At 44.8% G+C, this 13,332-nt stretch overlaps 1 protein-coding gene across 10 annotated transcripts in view; it reads right to left on the bottom strand.

Annotated features, from left to right (window-relative positions):
* HIVEP3 (HIVEP zinc finger 3) overlaps positions 1-13,332 on the bottom strand; it is a 298,262-nt gene that overhangs the window by 92,412 nt on the left and 192,518 nt on the right. For 8 of the 10 annotated variants that reach the window (XM_084497409.1, XM_084497413.1, XM_084497414.1 and 5 more), the window contains one exon: positions 5,474-5,568. The exons of the other annotated variants lie outside the window; for them this stretch is intronic. The gene's annotated coding sequence lies outside the window, so the exon portion shown is untranslated. The remainder of the gene's footprint in view (positions 1-5,473; positions 5,569-13,332) is intronic. 10 annotated transcript variants of the gene reach the window in all.

The following is a 13,332-nucleotide window of genomic DNA, read 5'->3' as shown; positions in this document are numbered from 1 at the left end:
TGTTTTGCCTCCTTTTATCATGATAAGATTCTGTCTTTCCATTCTAAAGAACCGCACTGTATGCAAGCAATGGTATTTTCCTGCCACTTTCCATGTGACGATCTTTCCTTTGAATGATGTAATGTAGCTGTATCACTTCTTCCAGGAGGGCGAGAGGGTCACCACCCACTTTGGTGCAACATGCTGCAGATCAACGCTTCCTAGAGCTTTGTGTGGTGGTAAGAAGCCTGGAGGCACTGTCAGGCTCTGAATGGTGAGTTCATACGAGGAGAGGAGCTGGAAGTTCACACACCAGTACTCACTCCTCTGCCACCCCGAGGGCTTTGACCTCAAGGAGAGCTGGCTCAGTTGTGGGTTTACCTACATGATCCACAATCTTGGATTTCTGTGACCTGCTTTTTTGTTGTTTAGCAGAGAGACAAGCCCATCTCATGCAGCTGGGACCTTTTGGCCATGCGTGGCACACTGGGATACCAGTACAAGTTTGGTGCAATGTGACCCTGAGCCATGACTGGGGTCCTCAGGTACAAACAGACCTCCTTCAAGTTACGTTTCCCTTTGCTGAGGTGCACCAGCAAGCACAGAACACACTGGCTGGTTCCTGTGAGGCGAAGGAGATGTGCACAACCTGGATTCAGCCAGGGAGCCCAGAGAGGGATCCCTTGTTAGTGCCAGATGCATTGCTGGCAACACAAGAGCAAGTTTTTGAGTGGAGCAATGCCAACCTTACACCTTCCATAATCCCAGATCACCACATCACATGTGCACAGGAATTCCCTATAGGAAGTAGCACTTTACCTTTTATCCTCAGAGCCCCCAGACCTATGGTCCCAATCCCATGGCCACTGGGTCACCTACTGCCCACGAGACCTGCTGACACTGGATCAGGACCAGACACAGACGAGCCTGCTGCTGCTCTCCTCCGAATCCACAGGAACAGCTGATCATGACATTGCCTTTGGCATGGGCATTATTTGTATTGCTTTCCCAAAGCTGATAGACTGGAGACCGTGGACTTGAGATACTTGGGGTTTCAGAGACACTTGACCTCAGCACAACAGCCCTGAGATCCTGCCACTCTCATGGACACAAGAGAATCAGTTATTGACAGTCACTTGAATAGCCTACAGAGGGGACTTGAGACATTCCTGCTCCTTTGATTCTTTTGGCTCTTTCTCCTTGCCTCACACTCATCTCCAAATCATCCATAAGGGAGCACTAACCCCAGGAGATGACACGTCTTTGCCTTGGGCAAGAGGCAAAAAGCTTTCTTTGTGAGGTGTTCACGTGGTTGGCTGGGCAAGGAGAAGCCATGACGTAGCTCGACAGAGAAGAATCATTCTTCTTAATGTTACCAAGAGAACAAACCTGCCTCATGTGCTGGGAGCTACAGCGAGGAAGCTGCTCCCACCCCAGATGTTGAGATAGTTGATGACAGTGTGGGAGGGCAGAGTCATCTGCTCTCTGGATATTTCTGCAATGCTTTCCTCCCCTCACCCAATATCTCTGGCTCTTGTACTTCTTCCCCGCAGCTCTGAGCATGGGACAAATATTAAATCGCTACCTTATTTCCCAGAGAAACCATCTCTTTCCTTATTACCTCCCGTGGCCGTTATTTGTCATTCAGTGTGACAATGGCATCAACTCTCCACAGCACTGTAGGATGCTCTGCACACACAGAATGCATTCTATTAGCTACCAGACACCTACAAAGAGAGCTTGTCCAATGTTCGACGTGACACTCCAGCCCTAGGGGAAAAGCCAACAACCATAGAGCTAATCAGAAAAGTCCTCGCAGCTGTGCAGACTTCTTCATGTACCACTTGCCAACGTCACCTCACCCTGGGGTAAAACTAGTAAAGCTCATCTTCTTTCTATGAATCATCCTAAGAAAACAGTCTCAATTAAACTATAAAACACTGCTGCCACAATGCCAGCTTGTGTGGGAATTTATTTTTAGAAGCAGCTTAAAATAGAGTGTTGTTACCTTGTTAAAAACATCACCTCTCTGTTTTGGTAAAGGATGACACAAAAGTAGTGACACAGGCTCCTGGGCAGAGGCACTTTGTCCCGTGCACCAGGACTTCTGCATGCCACCAAGCTGAGAGGACACCAAAAGCAGGAGGGGAGGAAGTCCAGGCTTGGTCTTAACACCTCACTGCCAACACAACGAGATGCCAGGGCTTGAAGAGAGGAGCATATAGGAATGAAACAAAGATGATCTTGGAAATAAACCTGCTTTTTCCCACTAAAAAGTGAAAAGAAAAAGGTTATATGTAACTTCAGGGTTAACTTCATACTTGGTTTCCGACAGCCAGTCAACTGGGTTCTGATGCCATGTGGCCTCTTCATTTGAAACGCCACTGCCATGAAACCTGGCCTCAATGCAAAAGCTTGAGTATGCATCCCGAGCCGGGAACATCACTGCACCAGCAAAGTGATGGCAAAGGGAAAAATGGAAAATACTACAAAGGAAAAAAAATGGGAAATACTACACACGTCCACCCACAGAACTGTCCCAGTGGGGGCATCTTTTCTTCGGTGCCTACCAAGAAACACTGTGGATCATCAAATTTCTTTCAAAAGTAAATACTTGCCCACAAGCCGAGCTGTGTCCACCCTGTGCCTTCTTGTGCTCTTTACCCTTTCATCAACGATGGAAAATTCATCAATGAAGATGCTGTTGAATCCCAGCTAGATCAAACCCAGAGGCTATACATCAGAAACAACAGTGGGTCATGGCACTGAGGGGCAAAGCATGAAAAGAAAAGCTGAATAAAAATGAAAGGAAAAACAGGAGTTGCATGAGACTTGCAAGTGATGAGGAAGAGACTCTGCAGAAGCCTCTATCAGCACATGTGGCTGCTGCTCCATGACACCAAACCTTCCGGTTCAACTGATGGAGGGGGAGAGCAATGGTCAGAGCACCCACGCAGCACAAGGAAACCTTCTGGTTTTTCAGGCTTGTAAAAACTCAAAACCACCTTAATATTTTGATTGAGGCTTTCCAAGGAGGCTCGCTTCTGAGCAGTGAATAAATATGAAAAGGAAACAGAGGGATGAATCTGATGGAAAATTACCTCATTTGATCGATACTGTTCTGCCACTTTTGCAATAAGCAGATACATATGGGCAAGCACATATGCAATGTCATACAGTTTGGTTTTGTGAAAATCCAAACAGCTTTTCAGAAATGAAAAACAGTAAGAGAAAAAAAGCATTAAAAAAAAAAAGAGAGAGAGAGAAAGAGAGAGACAGGAAAAGTAAGTGACATATGCAAGTGAGAAAAGATCTGAGTTTTGGTGAGGCACACAAGTGGAAAATTACAGAAGGATTGTTTCAGAGGAAAACAAGCCATGTGTGAGATGGGGCAAGGATGTTACAAAGACGAGAAGTTTTGGTCCTACAAGAAGGCCAGGAGCAGCACTAGGCCGCTGCCAAAGGGAAAATATGGTACAACTGTCCAAAAAAAGAGAGACAAAAAGAAAAAAGTATCTGCAAGAAGACAAGAAACTTGTTGGAAGACATTAGCACAAGAGTGGCTGGGCCACCTACAGATGGGCAACATAGGAGAGGTGACAGGAGATGGATTTACTGACAAAAAAAGGTGTAAGAGGAGATGGAGAAATAATGGCTAGGTCTAAATGCTCAAAGCAATATAATTCTCCCTAAAAGCCCAACCAGACACAGATTTATACACTGCACCATGTGAAAGAAGTCAAACATATTACTAAAAGTCTCGAAGGTTTTAAGCAAAACTCTTTAGAAATGCTGCTTTTATAAATAAAAACAGACAGATAAATTAATCATAATTAATCTGATTAGGATTTTTACAGCAGTAAGAATCTTTTACTGCTACAGTAAGCTTTTTTCTCCTCTCTCCAAAAAATCCCTTTTGTGCACCTGCTTTTAACACCACCAGACTAGATAGCACATCCAAATATAATTCAATTACGGTTGGGAGAGATTTCATCCACTCAGTGAAATGCAATGAATAAATACAATATCATTCACATTATGTCCTCTCTACAGGGATATTTAAGGCTTTTTCTCTCACAGTAAATCAGTTTTATGTAGTTAGAGTCCTTGAAAACACCAAATTGCAAATCTGTCTTCACAGGACTTCATTACTTCTCAAGTTCTCAAAACTTTGGGAAACACTGAGATCATGGAAGAGGGGACAAGAAATCAGCATCCTTCATCCAAGCCCACTCCATGAGCCTAATGCAAGTACTTGTCTTCTGTGCCTCAGTTTCCCTCTTTGCGGCATGAGAACAGTATTTCTGACCAGATGACACAGGAGCTGGAAATCCTAATTCACCACTACATTCACAGTCAGAGATGAAAGGCAAGCACACATCATTTTTCCTGTTTCAGCTTGAATTTCCAGAAACAGCAGATGTCACAGAGGAGATGAAGTTTGAAACTGATAGTTATTCTGACAAACATGTACATTTAGGTGCAGCTAACAGCAAAAGCTAGCTTTATACTCCTTTCTTGCAGAGAAACAAGAAGCTACTTCTTGTCTGAGTTCATTTGCAACCGATTACCTTCGGGCTCCCTCCAACATTTTTGTTTCCATTTCTTATTTGTTAAACACTGACAGCTACAGGGACATAAACAGTGGCTGTGCACCATATTTTTGGTCTCCGCAGGCAGTATCTGGCTCTGTCCCTTCGCGTTATAAATATAAATTCGGTCTATAAAGCTTCATTTGTCAGACCCCATAGAAATTCATAAATCCTGGAATATCACCCTTCGCCACCACCGCCAAAATGAACTTATGTCATAGTCCACTGATACATAAATGCAGTGTCTGAGCCAGAGGGCAAAAATCCAAGCAGAGGACATAGAGCACTGACTCCAACACAAACCTGCTGCAGCCCCCCAGGTCCAGCACACTCCCACAATCACTCAGAACCTCCTCCTTGGTGTGAAGTCATGAAACAAATCGTGTTTGCTTTCCTTCCCCCTGGGCCTCAGCTCGAAACACTGAGGCTCTTTAACTAACAAGTGTCTGCTGAACGAAAGGGCATCTATGGGGTGTGAACAGAAGGTGGGTTTTCCATTGAGAAAGCAGGAAAACAAAAAAAAAAAAAAAAGAAAAATGTACAAATACACAGGAGAAAGTCAACTTGCTGATTTTGCAACAACGCAGAGCTTCTGCTCTTTCAAACACCTGGCCCTGCACAAAACCCATATTGTTCAGGCACCGGCATGGTAAATAAACATATTTCTCATTACAAAACTTCAAAGGGGCTGATAAAATCTCTTGCTTTGAGACACGAATTTCATTGTCCCATGGAGTCTCATTTCTTTTTGTACCTCTTACAGGGCATATACAGCATTGTGGGATGCTGCCACAATGCATGCTGTCACAGGGAAGGATGTGGGTGTCCCAGGGTCCGTCCTAGGTCCAACAAAATTCGCTATTTTCAAAAGTGATTGGAATGATGGAACATAGTATGCTTACTAAAATTGCTGCTGATACCGGGCTGGGATGGGCTGCAAGTACTTCGGAAGCCAGGATTAGGATTCAAAATGTTCTTGGTAAGTAGTACAAATGGTCTGGAAGAAAAAAAAAAGAGAGAGAAAAAGAAAAAGACAATTCAGGAATGATGGATGAACAGTACTAAGGCAGAAACAATCAATGACAGTCACAGGGGAAATAACTATCAGTTTGCAAAGATTTTTTTTTCTTTTTTTTTTTTTTAATGAAAAGGATCTCAGGATTACAAAGGATCATGGATGAAACAAGAAGTGGACACCATCACATCAGTGCACTAAAGCAAGCATCATACTCAGATGCACAGAGAGGCATAGTGCTCACCAGATACACAGAGGGAACTTTTCCTTTATGTAGCACTACTAAAGACAATACTGAATACTGCATTTCAACAAAGCTGTAGAAGAAGTCCCAACATGGACAGCAAGAATGGTGAGAGGTCAAGAAAGCATAGACTGAGAAAACAGCAAACATATTTAAATAAATAATTTAAATCACGTTAATCTAATGAAAGAGTAAAGACTAAAGAGAAGCTTCGTAACAGTCTCCAAATATATAAAGAGGGCCACAAGGCAAAGACAAACTATCTTCTTGGCCTGTCCAGAATAGCACAAGATGTCAGAGCCTTAAAACAGCACAAAGGGAAGCAGGTTACACACTAGGAAAAGCTTCCTGACTACTGACAGAAAAGCACCGAGACAGCAATACAAGGACCATCGTGGGCTCTCCCACACTTGGATCAGGGAAGTTAAGTCACTGCCCATCAGGAAAAGGTTTGGAGTATCTGAGGCTGCCCTGAAGTCTTGATTGTCCTTGCTTCAAGGGTTAAAAATAACACCAGCGCCAATGACTACCCCACTGAACTTACAGAGAGAAACAGAGACTTGGGGACACCAACTCACATGACCACATTAAAAGAGCCTGGTCCAGAGGCGTAATCTCAAAAAGACCCTCTACTTAGGGAAATATTAAAGTGCATTCAACGGAGGCCTTGCCTGAATATTTGCAAATGTTCTGCTTGTGTATGCATAATACAAAATCAAACTATTTATATTTTTGAACAAATCTGCCTTCCCATGCGGCATGCAAAATATTTGTTCACAGGTGAAAGACTGCAACGTGAATGCTCAGAGCACTAATTTCTCATTAGATGTAACTGCACGGAATAATGATGGGGCTGGAGGGCAGGAGTTCAACGGCTGATGAGCAAGAGAAAATATTTTTAGCAATTTTCATCAAGTGTTAAAACAGATTTAAAATAAGTCACCGGCAATCTGGCATGTTGCTGACGGTGGCAGACCTGGTCTGGTGAAGGGTCCTGCATCTTCCTTTGAGTGGCTGGGGGACAGCTTGGTCCCGCCTCACCACCGAACCACAAACTCTTCCCTCTGCACACAGGGTGAACAGGCAGTCTCTGTTCTCTGCAGAGTTCTTCACCAAGGATTTCAAGAAACCAAAAGGGGCTCGTTACAGCCACCACTGCCCCCTGGCTGCATTCCCTTTGTGCCCCCAGCAGCATCAAGCCCTCACTGCCACCTGGCTGTAGACAAGCCAGGAAAAATCAATGCCAGAACAGGCATTACAGATGCTTTTAACAGAGGTGAATATGCATCTTAAAAGAGAAGTCAAACAATAAATAAATAAAGAGAGCATTTCAGAAGCACACAGTGATGCTGGCCAGTGCAAAGCTGCCCTGGCTTTAGCTAAGTATTGCTGTCATGTCACTCCTCCACCACTGAGGCATCTTCAGGGCATCTCTAATCACAAAGAGCCACTGAAATGCCATGGGAATAAAAGCTGGCCTTGCTGCCTTGCTGATGCATAAACATTTAAACAGATTTCCTTTCACACTGTCTTTGACAAGCTGAAGCTCCAGCTTTTATCCCACTTTAGTTGGGGTGCATCCTATGAAATGGCAGGCAGACTTCTACTGATAAGCTACATCAATCTTAACTGGAAGGCATCTGCCCCATCTGGGTTGTGAACAAAGAATATCAGATTAAAAGGAAAAGGGAAAAAAAAAAAATAAAGCAGCAGTCCAGACACTTGAGATAAAGTAGCTGTTATCACCCTCTCTAACAAGGCTGCATGCTTTCTATCTCCAGGCAATGATGCTGTGAAAGTGGTTTGAACACAAATTAAAAATTCACATCCCAGCCAAACTGCCCTTGCTAAGCCAGAGGAGGGTCAGGGCTCTCGTGACCTTTCCCTGCATGCTTCTAGAAGATGGTGGCACTGCCATTAATGCTGGGTAGGTCACTGGGCCGGCCATCCCCCTGGCAGGTGCCTTCACACAGGGAAAGTCCTCGCTTCTTTCCATTTCATGTTGAATAAAAGCTTGCAAAACCATTTAACTGGAAAATCTCTATTTGGGGTTGAAAATAACTTTGTAAATCAGACAATTGGTCCGGCACAGAGATGTCTGTAAGTCTCCTTTGCAATGGCTTGGGGCAATTGCATATCATTTAGCTCTGCTTTCTGACAAAATAGTGGGTTTCCACAGTGCTGCTGGCAGGGCTTCTTCTCATCTGCCCCCAGTGCTGCATCCTGAGCAGACTCACAGGTCAAGTTGCAGCCCATTAAATGAGAAACTGAAAGCATCTTGGGTCTTGATGCAGCGGCAAAGAACAGATGCTAGCAAAGCTGTGGTTCTCAGGGGGTAACAGAGCCCTGAGTAACTGAATTTCAGCAGCCACTATTCCCCCAATATGAAGAAAAAAAAAAAAATCCACCATCTATGTGCTATTTCACCCTGCTGACAGGAAAGAGCTGGAAAGGACCATTGCTTCTGAGCTTAATTACATCCGATGCTTCTAAGGGTGAGGGAAGAGAGTACTTCATGAGCCAAACCCCAAAATGTTAATATGGTACACTGCAGCAAGAACATAGCAACTTCAAAGCTTTCCCTCCCCACACCCTGAAGTGTGAAATCAAAGATTTTTTCCCCCCAGTAATGCTTCTTGCTCATTTCCTGCCTGAATTCATACTCTTATAACAATGAATCAGGATTAATTAACACCAGCATCAAGATTAAGACCATGTCTAACTTGCTTTCTTGTCTTTCTTGCCATCCTATAGGGAATTAAACTGAGCCCCACGTAACGATGGGCTGACCACACTGCCAGCTTGGGCCAACACTCTTCACCCCTCTCAGGAGAAACCAGGCTGCCCCTTAGCACAAGTCTCTTGCTTTGGGGAGACTCAGACAATCTCCCTAGGTTGGCTCTTTGTTTTCCATACACCTCTTACAAACCCATCATCAGCATTTATTTTCACATTCCTAGGTGGGAAGCAAGAAATCATGCAGAAGCCAGAAGCTGTGGTCTGAGGTGAGTGAGGTGCACTTTTAGCAAAAGATATTGCAAGCCACTGAGGAGAAGAAATAAGAAAAACAAGTCCAGCAGGTTATGGAGCTCTGAAACCAGTGATAAGCAGCTGAGAAGAAAATTTCTCTGGATCACCCTCCAAATATAAACCTCAAACTTTACAATATATTCTGAAGTTATCAATTGAACTGAACTTCTAGGTAGCACTTGGACCAAGATCACCAGGTCTTGTCATTCCCATCTCCTGGGCTACTGCAGTTCCTATCAATTGTGTTCAAGGAAAAGGTGATATGAAAAGGTGGGATACAGCCCCTTTAGTCATCTCCCTATACGGGACATACAAACAGCTCAAACCTTGCACGATTGGCACGGATGCACCACTCTGTCTCTCCAGACCAGACAATGCAGCAGATAGCTGCAGCATCACAGACACCGTTACGTCTTCACTTTAAGGCCCATGGGAAATCAGCAATACACCCTCTTTACCCAAGTCTTGTGTACACATTTAAAATGCAATGTTCTTGAAAGAAATCTTCCGCTGTCAAGCATGACATGGTGTCTATGGCAGTTACTACTGCTATTCATTCATCCTTCAGTCAGCCCTATCAACAAGAAAGTGATTCATGTGGCACATTTCTAGTGCTTGTTGGTTTTATTTTACTTCAGTATGGTGTTTTAGAATTTTTTTCAAGACATTAAGAAGCATGACCATTGCCTTTAGACATCATAAAGGACGAACAGAAAAGCAAAGAGAGTCGCAGGCAGAGGGAAGCAGTAGGCACTTTAACTTTTTCACACTTCTGCAGAGTAAAAGTGCTCTGCTGAACCAAAGGAAGTGGAGCAAGGCTATGAACTGAGATTGAACCAGCAGTTCACGAGATTTAAGACATAATGAGTGATAGAAAAGAGGGTTAAAAAAAAAAAAATCACTTTCCAGCCTCTAATATACAAATCCCCAGGCTCCTCCCAAGAGCAAGCACAAGAAAGCTCCTACCATTCTTCCCACCCCATCAGCAGCATCACACCTCATGCAGTACAATGCAACACTTGTGCAGTCACACTGGTCCAAAAGAGAAACCAGAACCTTCTGGGGGGTTTTAGGCTTTAGTAGCTTGATAAAGCAGCCCTACAATAAAATGAGCTCAATTTGCCACAAGGTGGTCAACAAAAACACATCTGTTTTTGCAGCACATGCTGGAATGCCACCGTATTTTGATATCACTGGTCAAGAAGCTCCCACGTATTAGCAATTTCTGTGCTTCCACCACTCACAGTGTTAAACCTTCTCATCTGAAGGACGACACAGAAGAGTAACCTTCAGCACAGCATTCTGGACTAATAGTCATTTTTCAATTCCACTCATGTCACAGACTATTTGTACAGAGCACAGCTGGGTTGTTGTTTTTTTGTTTTTTGTTTTTCTCCTTATGACAGAGAAAAAGGTAGCAATTTTCTTCTGTGCACAGAAGTTCTGCTGTACTTTTGCTGGATGACACACTGAAGAACCACAACTGCACAACCCAAAGGAGACAAACGGCTGATGCAAACGGAAAACAATGCAGCAAAAGGAAGTCTTTCTGTAAGGCAATTACTTTGTTCTTTCAGGGGCTTTTTTGGGTATCTTCTTTCCATAGAAAGTTTCCACTACAGTTATTTAAATGAAACTTGCATGTATTTTTGGCCTCAAACTTATAAGGCTGCATAGCAGGAGCTCTGCTGAAAGTCAGTAACACAACATATAATTGTGCCCAGTTCCAGGTTCCTGAGTCAGAAACCTAGAGAAAACATGAGGAATTCCCCAAAAACATCTGTGAGATATTTTCTTAAACTAAAGCCTGATAAGACCTCAAAATCTCATTTAACAAAGCCACTGGAGATGTTTTATGGGGAGACACAACTGGCTGCAAGAACATGAAAAGCAGAAGTTCAAGGGTACCTGCACAGGCACATAGACCTTAACTGGACAGAACAAGAGAGGGAAGAGGGAAAGAACAATAGGAAAACCCTCCACCAGGAGTCATCCCATCACTTGAAACATCTCCAGGTTGGATCAAACTCTTCACACTACTGGGTTAGAAACACTCTTCTCAGGATGCAAATTTTATCATGAATTATTATAATAGAAGGGTTTGGGCTGGAAGGGACCTTACACTCCATCTGGTTCCAACCCCCTGCCATGGTCAGGGACCCCTCCCACCAGCCCAGGCTGCCCCCAGCCCCATCCAGCCTGGCCTTGGGCACTGCCAGGGATTGGGCACCCACAGCTCCTCTGGGCAGTCTGGGCCAGGGCCTCATCACCCTCTCGGTGAATACTTTCTTCCTTATATCTAATCTAAATCTACCCTCTTTTAGTTTAAAGACATTACTCTTCATCCTATTGCTATCCACCCCTGTAAAGAGACTCTCATCTACAAAATATGACTGAAAGCCACAATGAGGTCTCCCCAAAGACTTCTCTTCTCCAGGCTGAACAACCCCAGCTATCTCAGCCTGTCCATAGGAGGGGTGCTCCAGCCCTCTGATCATCTTTGTGGCTCTCCTCTGGACCTGCTCTAACAGCCTCACATCCTTCTTGCGCTGGGGGCCCCAGACCTGGATGAAGTACCCCAAGTGGAGCTTCACAAGGGCAGAGAAGAGGAGAAAATCACCCCCCTCAACCTGCTGGCCACTTCTCTGTTGAAGTCTCTCCTTATGTCCAGGATTGCCCTGACCCAGCTGCAGCACCTTGCATTTGTTGAACCTCATTAGGTTCACATGGGCCCAGTTCTCCAGGTCCCTTTGGATGGCATCCCTTCTTTCTGTTGTATCAACTGCACCACTCAGCATGGTGTCATCTGCAAACTTGCTGAGGGTACCCTCAATCCCATGGTCTATGCCACTGATAAAGACATTGAACAGCACCAGTCCCAAGATGTTGATGATCGTCTGCATTGTGGGACTCAGATGCAGGGTGAAAAACCACCATGAGAGATGAGCTCAGCGTGTGTCAGAGCTTCAAACCCAGGCCTGAGCCTCAGGGTGATTTTGGGACATCTGTGTCCATCTCCAGCATGCTGCTGGCCTTCCCCTGAGTGCAGATGGCTGTGCACTGAAGCAGTTTTTGCTTCCTGGCACTGCACAGCAATGCAGTAGCAGCACGTAATACACAGCATTTCTGTAGAAGACTTACAGTCCACCCTTCAACCCTCTAAACGGGTTAAATAACGCAGCAAGCACGTGTTTCTTGTGGAAAAATGACTCACAGGAAGGATGGCAGCAGTGTATTGCCATAAAATATTAAACATAATAGGTCTCTCTGCCCCGGAATGAAAGAATAAAAAACAAGGTAAGTGGACCTGTGTTTTTCTCCTGGTTCTCAAAGTCACTAATGGCCCTCTGGGTCCATGAACAGATGTCGACAGTGTACTGCAGGTACCACATTTTATTCACTGCAAATTATTGCCTGGCATTTAATTAAAATTTTATTGTGGTGATTCCGATCAGCTCTCTCCACAGCACCACATGGACTGAAGAGGAAAGTGGATCTTTGGAGTCAACGAGCCCAGTTCATCAATAAAATACCATAGCTCTGAGAGGGGGGAAAAGCGTGCAGTGTGAGGTCTGGTTAATTTGATGGTTTTTCCCTGGTCGGGGGCCTCAGGGGGCTGTTCCTGGTACTGACATCTCATCTGAACCAGCATGAAGTTGGCTGCGGGAAGAGCCTGGCTCATGGACCATGTTTTTCTGCATGGACTCATGGGCATAACGCATGGTGCCTTTGTGACAGGGGATGGAGGAGCCACACTCAACAGTCACCTGGCCAGCTTCAGAGGAAAGAACTTTTACTTGAAAAGCCTCCCTCTAGACAGCTCCATTTCCCACATCACAGACCTCTTAGGAACAATCCCAGCCTCTCCTCCTGATTACCTGGTGGGTGCATCTGTCCCCCTAATGGCATCATCTGATCTCTCTGTTTTTTTTTGCCTTAAAGTGACAAATGACCGCTCTTGCTCCATTATACCAGCAGGAACCGTCGGGGACAGCCATAACCAGCGCATCCCGTGGATGAAGCAGCGAGCAGGCTGCTCAGCACCAGACTGCTGCTCCGGGACTGCCACTGTGTGCAGCCACAGCTGGAGGCTGGACAGGAGCACGAAGTCACCATTTCTCATGCCCTGGTGACTTCTGTAAAGCCAGTAGCTACAAGCATTCAGGAGACCTGGGGCTTACACACAGGCTCTCAACTATACGAGAAGCTCTGCGAATGATCAAGGGTGCAGAGGCCCCATGGTGGTCCCTGCTGCAAGAGAAGAAAACCCACCCCATAAGATATCCAAATCCATGAGCAAGACAACACAGCCAAGGAAGAAAACTTAAAATAAATAAATAAATAAGAAAAAACATCCTTAACTGCCTGTCTGTTTAGAAAAACTGCCCTCCTCACAGAATCACAGAAGGGTTGAGATTGGAAGGGACCTCCGGAGATCATCCAGTCCAACCCCCCTGCCAAACAGGGTCACC

Source organism: Aythya ferina, assembly GCF_964211825.1.
Source record: "Aythya ferina genome assembly, chromosome: 24".
Lineage (NCBI taxonomy): Eukaryota > Metazoa > Chordata > Aves > Anseriformes > Anatidae > Aythya > Aythya ferina.
The sequence above is the reverse complement of the archived record's forward strand: the minus strand, read 5'-3'. Positions and strand labels throughout refer to the sequence as shown.